The 12,263-nt window shown below is 36.2% G+C and overlaps 1 long non-coding RNA gene across 1 annotated transcript; it reads left to right on the top strand.

Moving 5' to 3' along the window:
* Window positions 1–628: 628 nt before the first annotated feature.
* Window positions 629–4,603, top strand: LOC307145526. The gene is made up of 5 exons (XR_013818967.1): window positions 629–814; window positions 1,186–1,300; window positions 1,407–1,455; window positions 3,752–3,812; window positions 4,536–4,603. It is a non-coding gene; the product is annotated as an uncharacterized lncRNA (long non-coding RNA).
* Window positions 4,604–12,263: the final 7,660 nt, after the last annotated feature.

Below are 12,263 nucleotides of genomic sequence, written 5' to 3'. Positions count from 1 at the left end.
TTATAGTCCATTATGACCCTCTCTGAAATCCTTATGAAATATGCAATTATGCTTACACTGGTTGATACTGCAATAATAAATTTAAGTGCCCCAAGTAGTTTTAAGAGGTTCGAAAAGACGTACACTGACGTGCTTTACAGGTCAAAACTGTGCCACCGAGATGTTGTAGCAAATCTCGCGATATTGCAAAATCCAACGATATGATATATTATCTCGCGATAAAGCAGCCATTTTCCCGTTTTTCTACAACCACCACCAGACAGGCTCTGCAACCACGCATAGCAACCACGAGGTGAGCAGGATTTGAGGGTGCATTGTTGTGTTGCCGAATTACTAAAAATCTGCTGTTGGGTAAGTACATTTTGTATTATAAATGTAACATTAGACATTCTCTGCTTCAACAGAGTATCCGCCTTCAGTGAAGTTAACGCTTGTCAATGGAGAGGGGACAGACTCTTTACAAAGAGTTTACAAGTACAAATTAAATGTACGAGAGTCTAGTAGAACCAGGCTAATTTTTTTCTGCCGGTGAGACCAAATTTTGTTATAGGTCGCGCTGGCGCGACCGCAACATTTGCCCAGCAGCGAATGGTAAAAAAAAAAGAAAGAAAGCGGAACGAAACTGCGCTACTCGTTTGTGCTTACGGACCGTTTATTAGTTCGGACCATTTCGGATATTTCATGAGTCAGGAGGTGTTTTGCATAAATGTTAACATAATATCCCAAAACGTCTCTGTGATTTACTGTGTTTATATCTTACACTACCATAAAATCAACTATTTGTGCAGGTGAGGTTAATGCACAATGAAAATAGGCAAGTATCAGGAAGGAGACTACCTGATTCCTCACCTATGGCCTCAGCTTTAAATGCTTAAGTAATGCTTTATGGCCGTGCCTTTTTGCATAATGAATATAAATCCTGTCTGTATGCAAAGAACGAATCTTCTGTTTTTGATCATATTTGGAATGTATTGTGAGTGTATTATTGTCACTTGGAGGGCAGTTTAATGTGCTCTCTATATTAAGGCAGTTAATGTGTTTGGCTCAGGTTTGCTCTGTTACAAAGTTGCTCTTTAACCATACTCTAAGATTACCAATTTTGTAATCACTTTAGTGAATTTTTTTAAACGTGATTTTGTTTGTTGTACTTGACGAAATTACATTAAGTTTCCATTTTTCTTTCAGGGTCACATAACGAACAGCCATCTGTCAGACCGAGAATTCAGGAATCCTTCTCCAGGCCATCTGGCAGAACCAAAGAGACATTGCATTTGTTTCTTGTTTAATGTCCTTCATAAAGGTGTTTTTTTTTTTTTTTTTTTTACCATATAGTTATGGTGTTTATTGGTTAAAGTGTCCTTTCTTACCTTAAATATTTTTCACCCATTTGTTTTTATTGTCTCCAGTTCCAAATTCTGCATTATCATCCCAGTCCCAGAGGACACCCCATTTTATGTGAGAACCTTGCTATTTGCATCTTATTTTACACACAATATACCTTAAATACAAACATACATTTTTCTAAATAATTTTTCATACAGTTACAAATATAGAGCCTATAAGGTCTGTCATTGCTCAAGGAAAAAGCTAAAGTACAGCCAGCTAATTTTATAGTAACTAATGCAGTATTACACTGTGAAGTGTACATTTGAACAGCAGTCTTATCACTTCACAATTTAAAATATGTAGCCAACCCTGGTCCTCCAGAGCCACTGCCCTGCTTGTTTTCCAACTATTCCTGCCCTTCCAGCTTCTGACTGACAACACACCTGATCCATTATTAGTCAGCAGGAAGTAGGGCAGGGATAGTTTGGAGACCAGCAGGAGAGTGGCTCTCGAGGACCAGGGTTGGCTACCTTGGATTTAGTAATTTGAATAATTATTATATGGCAACAATAGTTGACTATGTCCAATTGGATTACAATAAGTCTAAATCTTTGCTACATCCACAAAGTAGATAAAATAAAACAATATTGTTTACTGTTTTTATTTAACCCTCTGGGGTCTGGGGTGTTTTTGGGGTCCTTGAGATGTTCTGACATGCCCTGACATTTGTGCTTTTTTCAGTTGCTTATAAACATATTAATGGCAAAGGTGTAAATTCACTCTATATAGCACAAACAGGACTTCCATAATATGTGAGCCACATGTATGTACATGTTTTCATTTTTGAGAGAATAATGTTTATGCATGGTTATCGAAAAAACTAAAAATTAAAGTTTCTGAAATAAGGCCACAAAACACATACTAAATATGTGGCAATAAGACTTTTGACTAATGGATGTCATCGCCTAGTGTTTTTTCTTCAAAATGATATGAAAATCATCCTGCCTAATCATTCACAAAAAAACGATACATTGATTTTAGTTTTGTGAAACACTTTTAGTTTGGAAAGCCAATATGCGGATGGGGCGTAAACGCTCCAACAGCATCATGCATATTTAGTAGTTCACACCTGGTGAGACTACGTCCCTGCATACTTAATGAGCCATTCATTCAGGTGTGTCACCTATAGCTAACTTAAATATACAAGCTTCATAAAAATGATCATTCTAGGAGAAAATTTCAGATGGCATTTAGAGGCTTTTGCATCTGAACTCTTCATATATACACACACACACACATATATATATATGCATGCACATACATACTTTATAATCTTTTCAAAACTAGTCAACGTCTTTCAAAACTAAAGTATACATTTTATCATACGTATTTCAAAGTAAAGGATTCATTAGTTAGTTGATGACTTTATTTTTGACAAAACACATACAGTATTCCTCATCTCAGTATAGCAATAGAGTTTGCTAAAAGCTGTTCATTCAATACAGCAGTATTTGAAAATCGATCATATTTTGTAAAATTACATTTATATTTGCATTTATGTCAAAACCTAGACACTTTTAAACATCAAAAGGACATTTATTAATATGTATTCGTGTCAAAATGACAAATAAACAGATTTTCCTATTCAATTTTGCATGGAAACGCTTCCAAGACGCTTGCGTGTCGCGTGAAAAATAGGCGTCGGTTCTATTTCTAGAATGCACGCGTTTTCCACGTGGCTCGTGCCGCGCCTGAGACGCGCGTCTCACACAGGCAGTGTGCAAACTCTAAACTGTTAACATGGGAGCCGAAATAAAAACGGACACGCCACGCAGCTGAGACGCTTACGCCACGCATCCAGTGTTTCACCGGCCTTATCCAGCGGATGTGGGCGTTTCACAGGTTTGTATGGATCGCCTCACATTTGCGTTTGAATAGCGCGGTCTCCGTAGGCGGAGTCACATTAAAACTTAATTAGCTGAGATGAGAACGACTGACATCTCTCTCTTTACATACATATTATATAAACTGTGAATATTTGTTTTTTATAAAAATTACTTCATTTGAAAGAAGAGAATTCAAGCTTCATGCCTGTGTGTCTGTATGCCTGTTTGACTGAGTATTCGCTGAGTTACAGTTCATTTTCGGACGCGTTTCAGAATGGACTTCACTGACGGAGAGTAGGCAGAACTCGCATCATGTTTATTTTTCTTTATTTGGCGAAAAGCACAACACTTTGTTTTTATTATGAGCATACACAAAAAAAATACACACTAAACAGGATCGATTGATGTATAACACAAGCATATAAGATAAAAATTAATATATATATATTTTTTTTTTTTTGCACTCATACGGAACCGACCTCAGGGGGTTAACTACCCTCTTATTTAAGTTTGTATGTGTGTTTTGTTTTCATTAACAGAATTTCCAAATGTTGTCTTGCCTCTGGACCGCTGCATTCGGGAGAGAGCACAGAAGTGAGGGTATGTATGTTAATGGTCTCTTCCAGCCATGGGGTTGTCAAATTCCAAAATTGAATTTACATTTTACAAATCTTTACATTTTGAAATTGCTGGCACCAGACCCTCAAGGAGCGCTTACCCCATGTCAAGTGAAAGAAATATAATATATATCTAATTATTGTGAACAGCGTGATTTTTGTTTTGTTTTGTAGGATAAAATCAGAGATTGATTTGGTAAATATGGATGATGCTCAAAGACTGAGATGGCTGTTCACATGTGAAACATATAAATTAGCCAATTATCTTGAGAAAGCCTGGGAGAAGAGGAAAAAAGCTCTTTATCGAGATGATCTGTAGATGAGGATTTGTTTGTATATGCTGTGTATATATATGTTTGTATTCATGTATTTCTCAGAATGATTTGTATGCGACCGGAAAATGTTTGCTAAATAAGTTTGTGGTGTCTTGTAATCCCATGTGGGATGGGCCAAATGTTTGGCATGACACAGAAATAAAATTTAACTAACTATATATGGTGTGTTTAAAACACTGGCTTATTTGATGTTTGTTGTCAACCTTTGTTAGAAGTACAAGTATTTAACCAAGTATTGAATGATTATTGATACCATTGTTTTCGCTCGGTGTCAATTCAGTCTCCCCTAAATTGACCTTTACTTGGATTTTTTTTTTTTTTTTTTTTTTTTTTTTTTGAGGTGAAGAAATCCTGTGTAATTTCTTTCACAGAGTCATGTCAAATGCTTTAATGGCTGTTTTCAATATGAGGAGTGGTGGCCAAATTCAAAAGAAGTCATAGTTAGGGAAAGTTAGGAATTTTTTTTGCCAATCTGCAAAAAAATTTCTTACCAATAGCTTTTTTTACCATGTGTTCCTATATGTGTCTAGTAACACCTCCCAATTTATCCACGGCCAAATCCTCGGGGAAACGCCTGGAGAGGCAATCAAAGTTGGGGTGCCCAGACGGCCTGGGTAAAAAATATGAAATTTATTTATTTTATTTTTTAATATTACATTTTGAGATGTCTAACTAGGGGTTTTTAGGGGTACCGAAACTATCCCAGCCATTAGTTTTGAGTAAAAATCACTCCAAGTCCATACAAAAACCACATAAAAATGGTTTTATTGAACAATTACAAAACAAAACTTACTAAATCGGTTTAAGGCCAGACACTACAGGTGAATAGAGTCAAATTTTTAACTAGCAGATATCACCATGAAACTTTCCCAGTTGATTACCTATATTAAGATGAGAAAAAAATGTATTACAAGTTTTCTGTAATTTAATTTTTAAATATGCAAATTAGGCAATATCTAATTAAATATGACCTAATTTGCATATCTTTTAAAAAACAAAATCTGAGTATTGGATAAAGCCAGGTTAAAAATTATTTTTTCATTGTGTTCACATATTAGATGGGAAAAAAATTACAGAGGGATTTATGGATATCTAGTTTTGTTATCCTGTAAATCAGAATATACTGTCAATAGCCTTAAAAAAATTATTTTCGCCATGTTTTTTGGAATAAAATGTTATATAAATCAGGCTAGGAATAATATATCTACAAATCCCTCTGTATATGTCTTCATAATATAACTAGGTACAAGACTGGAGAGTTTGGTGTATATAGTGTATATAGGTGCTACTGAAGTGGAGATTTCGGACTTGGAGTATGAGAGAAAAGTCATTTTGAGAAAACGGATTTGACCAATTTGACTTTTCTCTCATACTCCAAGTCCGAAATCTCCACTTCAGTAGCACCGATATACACCAAACTCTCCAGTCTTGTACCTAGTTATATTATGAAGACATATACAGAGGGATTTGTAAATATATTATTCCTAGCCTGATTTATATAACATTTTATTCCAAAAAACATGGCGAAAATCATTTTTTTAAGGCTATTAGACTTGAATTTAGACTTGATTTATTTAAAACAGGGTTGCATCAAGTTTAGAGTTTATTCCCTTTGCGATGCAAAATAAGAAACACAGAATATTATTCTTGTGACATTTTACATGTGTATTGCCAACGAAATTGAGAGCTAAGTAAAAAAATTAAAACGGTACAAAACGAACATAGTTCAAAGCAACATAAATTAAGAACATTCAATTTATGAATTTAAATCATAAATTAAATTTTTCTTTGACTCTCTCTCGCGCTGGATCTCTTTTTAGTAAGTTTTAGTAAGTTTATTTTGTCTCCCACTGCGCGCGCCGGGTCTCTCTCGAAATTAAACATTTCAGGGTAAAAACACATCATACAGCTGATAATACTGTATATGTCGCTGCGTGTCATCCACACAAATCACGAAAGAAAAAACTGTAAGAAAAATACCTTTGTTGCTTCAAAGCCTTGCTGAATTCACCTTACAATAAAACGAGGTTGATCGCGAATTAAAGAGCTCTGTATCTGCTGCTCACTCCCATTCTTTCATGGCATGAACGCGTTTCATCAACAGTTCATGTTTGGATAATGCCAGATTGTTAACAATCACACACACTGCTCACACACTCTAAAACTCAACAAAACCAATTGAAACAACTGGATTGAACACTTGAATTGAAATTGTGTGTGGACAACCTTTAAATACAATCAATAAAATTACAATATTTATAATTTAATAAGATATAGGGCCTACATATGGACTTTTGGAGATTTTGAGATTTATCCTTAAAAGAATTTTGCCTTTGCCTGCTCATCAGGCTGGCTATCCGATTAACACCTATTGTCCTGCACCCCCACAATAAAGCCACTGCTGCCTTCTCCAAACCCCCCACAGGCTATCTGAGTCTGAGACTAAAACAAAGAGAAGTTGCAATTCACACTTAAATCGCTATTCTAGACATTAGGCTATTAAAGTGTTGATAATGAAGGAATTAAATAATTTAGGCTGCATGTAGTAATATTTCTGTCATAGATGTTTATTAACAATATCGCAACATTGAAAAATAAATTTTATTTATTGAATAAATACATTTTTACAATTTAATTCAGGGCGATTTAGCCTACATTTAATTAGAGCGAGATTTTCCCCCTTTCCTTGTCCTTTCCTCATTGGGAAGTGCTCACATGATGGATTTACTCGGCCATGAATTTACTCGTTGTGAAATGCCCAAACGTTCGTTACTCCAGTGTGTGTTCGCTCACACGAGTGAGAAGCGCTCTTCATTCGTCTCATTCCTCAATAGAATAGTAAAAATAATCAGCTTCATTGCACATAATCTATTTCTGTTTGTTATTTTTTCTGTTTTTTTGTTATCGCGCTGCTCCCCTGGGAATAGGCTTGTTGCCCACCGACGTCTAGGCCTACAATATGAAATATAGGCTATATTGTTCTCGTCTCTATTTTTAACTTTTTATTCTATTTTTCTGTCCTTAAAAAAAATTCTATTCTGTTTACCATAGTTGTAGTATTTCATCCTTACTGTTAATTGACATTAACCACACTTATATGTCGGCAATTGAAAAAATGCAGCAATTGCTGCTGTTTTGCACAATATCCCTTTGCGCCACCTGGCGGTCATTTCGCGAATGACTTTGAAATAGTTTATGGTTTATTTTTGCCGCGGTGGTTCTGCCGCGGCAGCTGGCTCGGCGGTAATAGGCATTCTGGTTGGCTACCTACTGTAATCAGCAATATTTTAAAATGTATGCAATGTTTAATAGGGAGCCTGTGCAGCGTTGACAGAACCGGGCTAATATGGTCATACTTCCTGGTTCTGGTAAGAACTCGAGCTGTTGCGTTTTGAACTAGCTGTAGTTTGTTTATTAAGCGTGCAGGGCAACCACCCAGTAGAGCATTGCAATAATCTAGCCTTGAGGTCATGAACGCATGAACTAATTGTTCCGCATTTGTCAATGAGAGCAAATGACGTAATTTAGATATATTTTTAAGATGGAAAAATGCAGTTTTACAGATACTAGACACGTGACTTTCAAATGAAAGATTGGTATCAAAGAGCACACCCAGGTTCCTAACCGACGACGAACACTTGACAGAGCAGCCATCAAGTGTTAGACAGTATTCTAGGTTATTGTCCAATAATCAGAATCTCAGTTTAGGGTTAGGGTTAGTATGATCGGTTAACGGTCAGATAAGTATGATTTAAACCATGCTAATGCAATTCCACGAATGCTAACATAATTTTCGAGTCTATTTAAAAGAATGTTGTGGTCAATAGTATCAAATGCAGCACTAAGATCGAATAACACTAATAGCAAGATACAACCACGATCGGATGATAAGAGCAAATCATTTGTAACTCTAATGAGGACTCTAATCATTTGTAACTCAAATAAAGTAAACTCCTGCACAGGGTCAGGACTAGAGTTTACATGGCTGTCATTGGCCGCGTTTCCATTACCCTTCAAATGGCGCAAATTGAAATTGCGAATTGAATATGCGCCCAATGGAAACACGTCAATTTTGCAAAAACTTACATTTATTGCAAAAAAGTTTTTACGCTCGCATGAGGTGGTTTTTCAGGCAATTCGGAAAAAAAAATATTTTGCAAAATTGCAATGGAATAGCCTGGGTTTCCCCATGATGTCTTGCGCGCAGTGCGATTTTATTCACGCTGCTAGGCAGCCTGGACACCATGGACCAGATTTTCCCCTCAAAAAGGGAACCAATCACAGAACGGGGAGGGAGCAGCAAGACGATGACGACGTCTATGCGACACACCGAAGCAGTTTGTTTATATCTATGGATCCAACATGGCATCAGACGCGAAGTTACCTTTCGATGCAGCCTTAGATAGTGTTCTAAGTAGTTTAGAACGCAAGTTTATTTCGTCTTCTTCCTCGTCGAATTTCTGTCGCTCTACATACGTCATCTGGTATAATTGAAACGATTGGCTATGAGCTATGTACAGGCGCATTTGATAGACATTTGTAGCGCCCAATAAACGGCTCTGGGCATTCGTAAACCACGCCTCAAATACGAGAAAATGAACATGTGGTTCCCAGACCACGTCTCAATGAGACGAGGTCTGACGTTAGCCAGGCTAGCAATGGAAACAGTTTTTGCGCATTTGCAGGTCACCTGACTTAGAAGGCGCAGTGTGTTTGGACAGAATACGAGACAGAGTTCTTTATTAAATTCATATAAGACAAAAGAATTTACACGAATAATGTATTCTAAACCTCAAATAAATGCCACAATCAAGACCTCGAAGCAGATCTGAGAGAGAAACACCCAGAAACTCCTCATATGTGCCGCTCTCAAGTATAATAAGGGTCGTTCCTCACCATTAATGCTTTGAAAACACACATACATCTCCTTCCATTAATAATAATGACCAGTGCAGTGGCTGGGATATAGTACATAAACCTACCAACGTCCGTTGCAATGGTTTTTGGAATGATTTTACTTATCGCAAGAGGAAAAAATGAAGTTTTAGTCACATAACATCAGTTAATGGAAACGCCATCATTTTTCAAAAATGTAATGGAAACTCACCTATTGTTGTGATGTTCATTGGGTGATGGCATATTTTTAAAAAAAACATATTTTTTTAATGTATTTTTAGAAGACTGTGCTGTATTAGCTATAGGCTAATGCTACTATTCACCTTTTTCAAATAAAGCACATTTGTAATCAAATGAAAGTGTCTATGAAAAATGTTGTTAACATCAGGCAGGGCTCAACAGTGCGCCCATTTCACTCGCACATGCGAGTAAATATTTCGGCGTGCGAACGTGAAAAAATATTTGGCCGCACTCGTGCGAGTGACAAAGCATTTTTCTATAGAAACAGCTGCAAATACATCATCATGAGGAGGGGCAGAGTAGGACACTATATTACCAGGAGATCAGTTATTTAGGCCTAAATCTTTAGTAGCCTCATAAAAAAACTACAGTGCCCACACACAAACTATTTTAGGGCCCTATAATTTCCGCGATCACGGACGGAATCGCGGAATTGGCAAATTAACGCGGAATCTAGTGTCAACGCGAAATTTTACATATTTGGAATAAAATTCTGTTTTTGTGTGGGAGAAAAACGTATGTCTGAGGAAAATCGCATATTACTGAAAGAACGAGCAGAGAGAGGCCCGGTCGCGCGCGCGTCTTCAAACTGTCTTGCTCTCTCTCACTCCCTCGCGCTTATTAATCTAAATCAATTGAGAATTGACACAATGGTAAAAGATCGGAAGAACGAGGTTTCACGTGGAGCATTCGGATATTTTTTTTCCTGAATTAGGCTACCGCTGTGTGTGAATTGTGCAAAAAAAAAAAATTTTTTTACCTTTCCTTCTTCTCTGAAAAGCGTTCCGCCCATTCAGCTGACATAAAAAACACTTTAAATAAACTAAACAAAACCTATCCAATGATGAAATGTTTTCTGTGTTGACAAATCTTGTGCGATGTCCTAAAACTGCCGGGATAAAAATTAAGTGAAATAAAGGCAAGATATTCTGCAGCAAAAAAAGAGAGGGTCAAACAAATTTATGCACGGCTGATTTGTGGAAAATTGATCAAGAAGTATAAATTACAGGCTTTCTGCCAAAAACAGATTGGCTTTTCATATAAAAGGTGGAAAACATGTGGGAAAGAACTTGATTTCATAAGACAGAAGAATATAATCTCTCAAGGTCTAAGGAGCTCTGTCAAACTATTCTTTTTGAGAGATGATGTGAGTAGGGTTGTCACTGGAAAGAAGAACACAGTCACTGTAAGAAAAATAAAAAAGCAAAGAAGAATTCTCTGTGACACAATGGTCAATCTCCACAAGAAGTTCAGTGCAGAGCATAAGCATGTGTCTTACTCTTTTTTTTGTGCCCAGAGACCATTTTGGGTTACACAGCCAAAAGAGGCTGACCGGGATACTTGCCTCTGCAAAACCCATGAGAACTTGCAGTATATGGCAGACAAGCTGTTTTCACTTGTCATCCTTACTTCCAAAAATTTGGAGGAAATGGCTGATGCCATTGCGTGCGATATGACAAAAAAGGAGTGCGCATATGGCCAATGCAAGGAATGCAAGACGACCACGTGTTCACTCTTCAGATCCCCTCAGAACAAAGAGGTAAATCTGACTCAGTGGTCCCTTGAAAAGATAAGTCATGAGAATGGTTGTGATAGCTCCACTGTTACAATCAAAAAGGGAATTGCTATAACAGAGGATGAACTTGTGACTCAGTTTCAGGACAGATTGTTTAACCCTCTGGGGTCTAAGGTGTTTTTGGGGTCCTTGAGATGTTCTGACATGCCCTGACATTTTTGCTTTTTTCAGTTGCTTATAAACATATTAATGGCAAAAAAAAAACACACACTATTTAGCACAAACAGGGCTACCATGAAATGTGAGCAACAAGAATGTACATGTCTGCATTTTTGAGAGAATAATGTTTATGCGTGGTTATTGAAAAAAACTAAAAACTAAAGTTTCTGAAATAAGGCCATAAAACACATTCTAAATATGTGCCAATAAGACTTTTGTCTAATGGATGTCATCGCCTAGTGTTTTTTCTTCAAAATGAAGTGAAAATCACCCTGCCTTATCATTCACATAACACAATACATTGATTTGAATTTTGCAAAGCACTTTCTGTTTGGAAAGGCAATATGCGGAGTGGGCGTCAACGGTCATGCATAGTGGTTCACACCTGAGGAGACAATGGGGCCCGCATACTTAATTAGCCATTCATTCAGGTGAGTCACTGAGCCACAAGAATGCAAGAGCAACAGTTGGAAGCATCTCAATTCTTTTTTATTTTTCCTCATATTGTGCTTGCAATTTGGCCTATAATATCCAAGGAAAACATGTCTAGTAATTGTGCAGTTAATTCTCATACTGTATTTTCAGTTTTGGAATATTTATGCTCTCTCCAAATTTGTCAATAATAAAACACAATAAAAGTTATTTAAAGAAAAGGCTTATATTTACCTTTTAATAGTTTGTTTACATCTACCTTGTAAATATATTTTTTTATTAAAAAGGTTACAATTACAACAATAATTCAAGTGTAATCTTTCTTTGTAAAAACTAAAGTATACATTTTATCATACATATTTCAAAGTTAAGGATTTGATTGATTATTTGATAACTTTATTTTTGACAAAACATATTATATTTAACATAAGCAAATATTGGCAAACAAAAGCTTATTTGAGGTGGCAGATATTTTACATTAAAAATGTATAATCTATCCAAAACTAATCAACGAAATGTTGTCTTTCATATGTCTGTAACATAGGTCTTTCATTTTTATTATAAGAAATATAAATGTTAATTTGCAGTTTAAATGAAAAAATTATTAAAAGTAAGATACAATTGATACAAAACGAAATTCGTTTTAAAGAAAGGATTTGTACTTTCTGTTTTGAGGTCTCTGTGAAAGTTTGAAAGTCTTTTAGTGATTTTTTTAGAGCGCTCGCGTCCATAATGGAGAACTGTCGCGTAATATTGTTTTTTCCTCATAAATGCGAACACGAAAAATAAAAGACAA

Source organism: Squalius cephalus (assembly GCF_949319135.1).
Source record: "Squalius cephalus genome assembly, chromosome: 18".
Classification (NCBI taxonomy): Eukaryota; Metazoa; Chordata; class Actinopteri; order Cypriniformes; family Leuciscidae; genus Squalius; species Squalius cephalus.
This window is presented reverse-complemented; position numbering and strand designations above follow the sequence as displayed.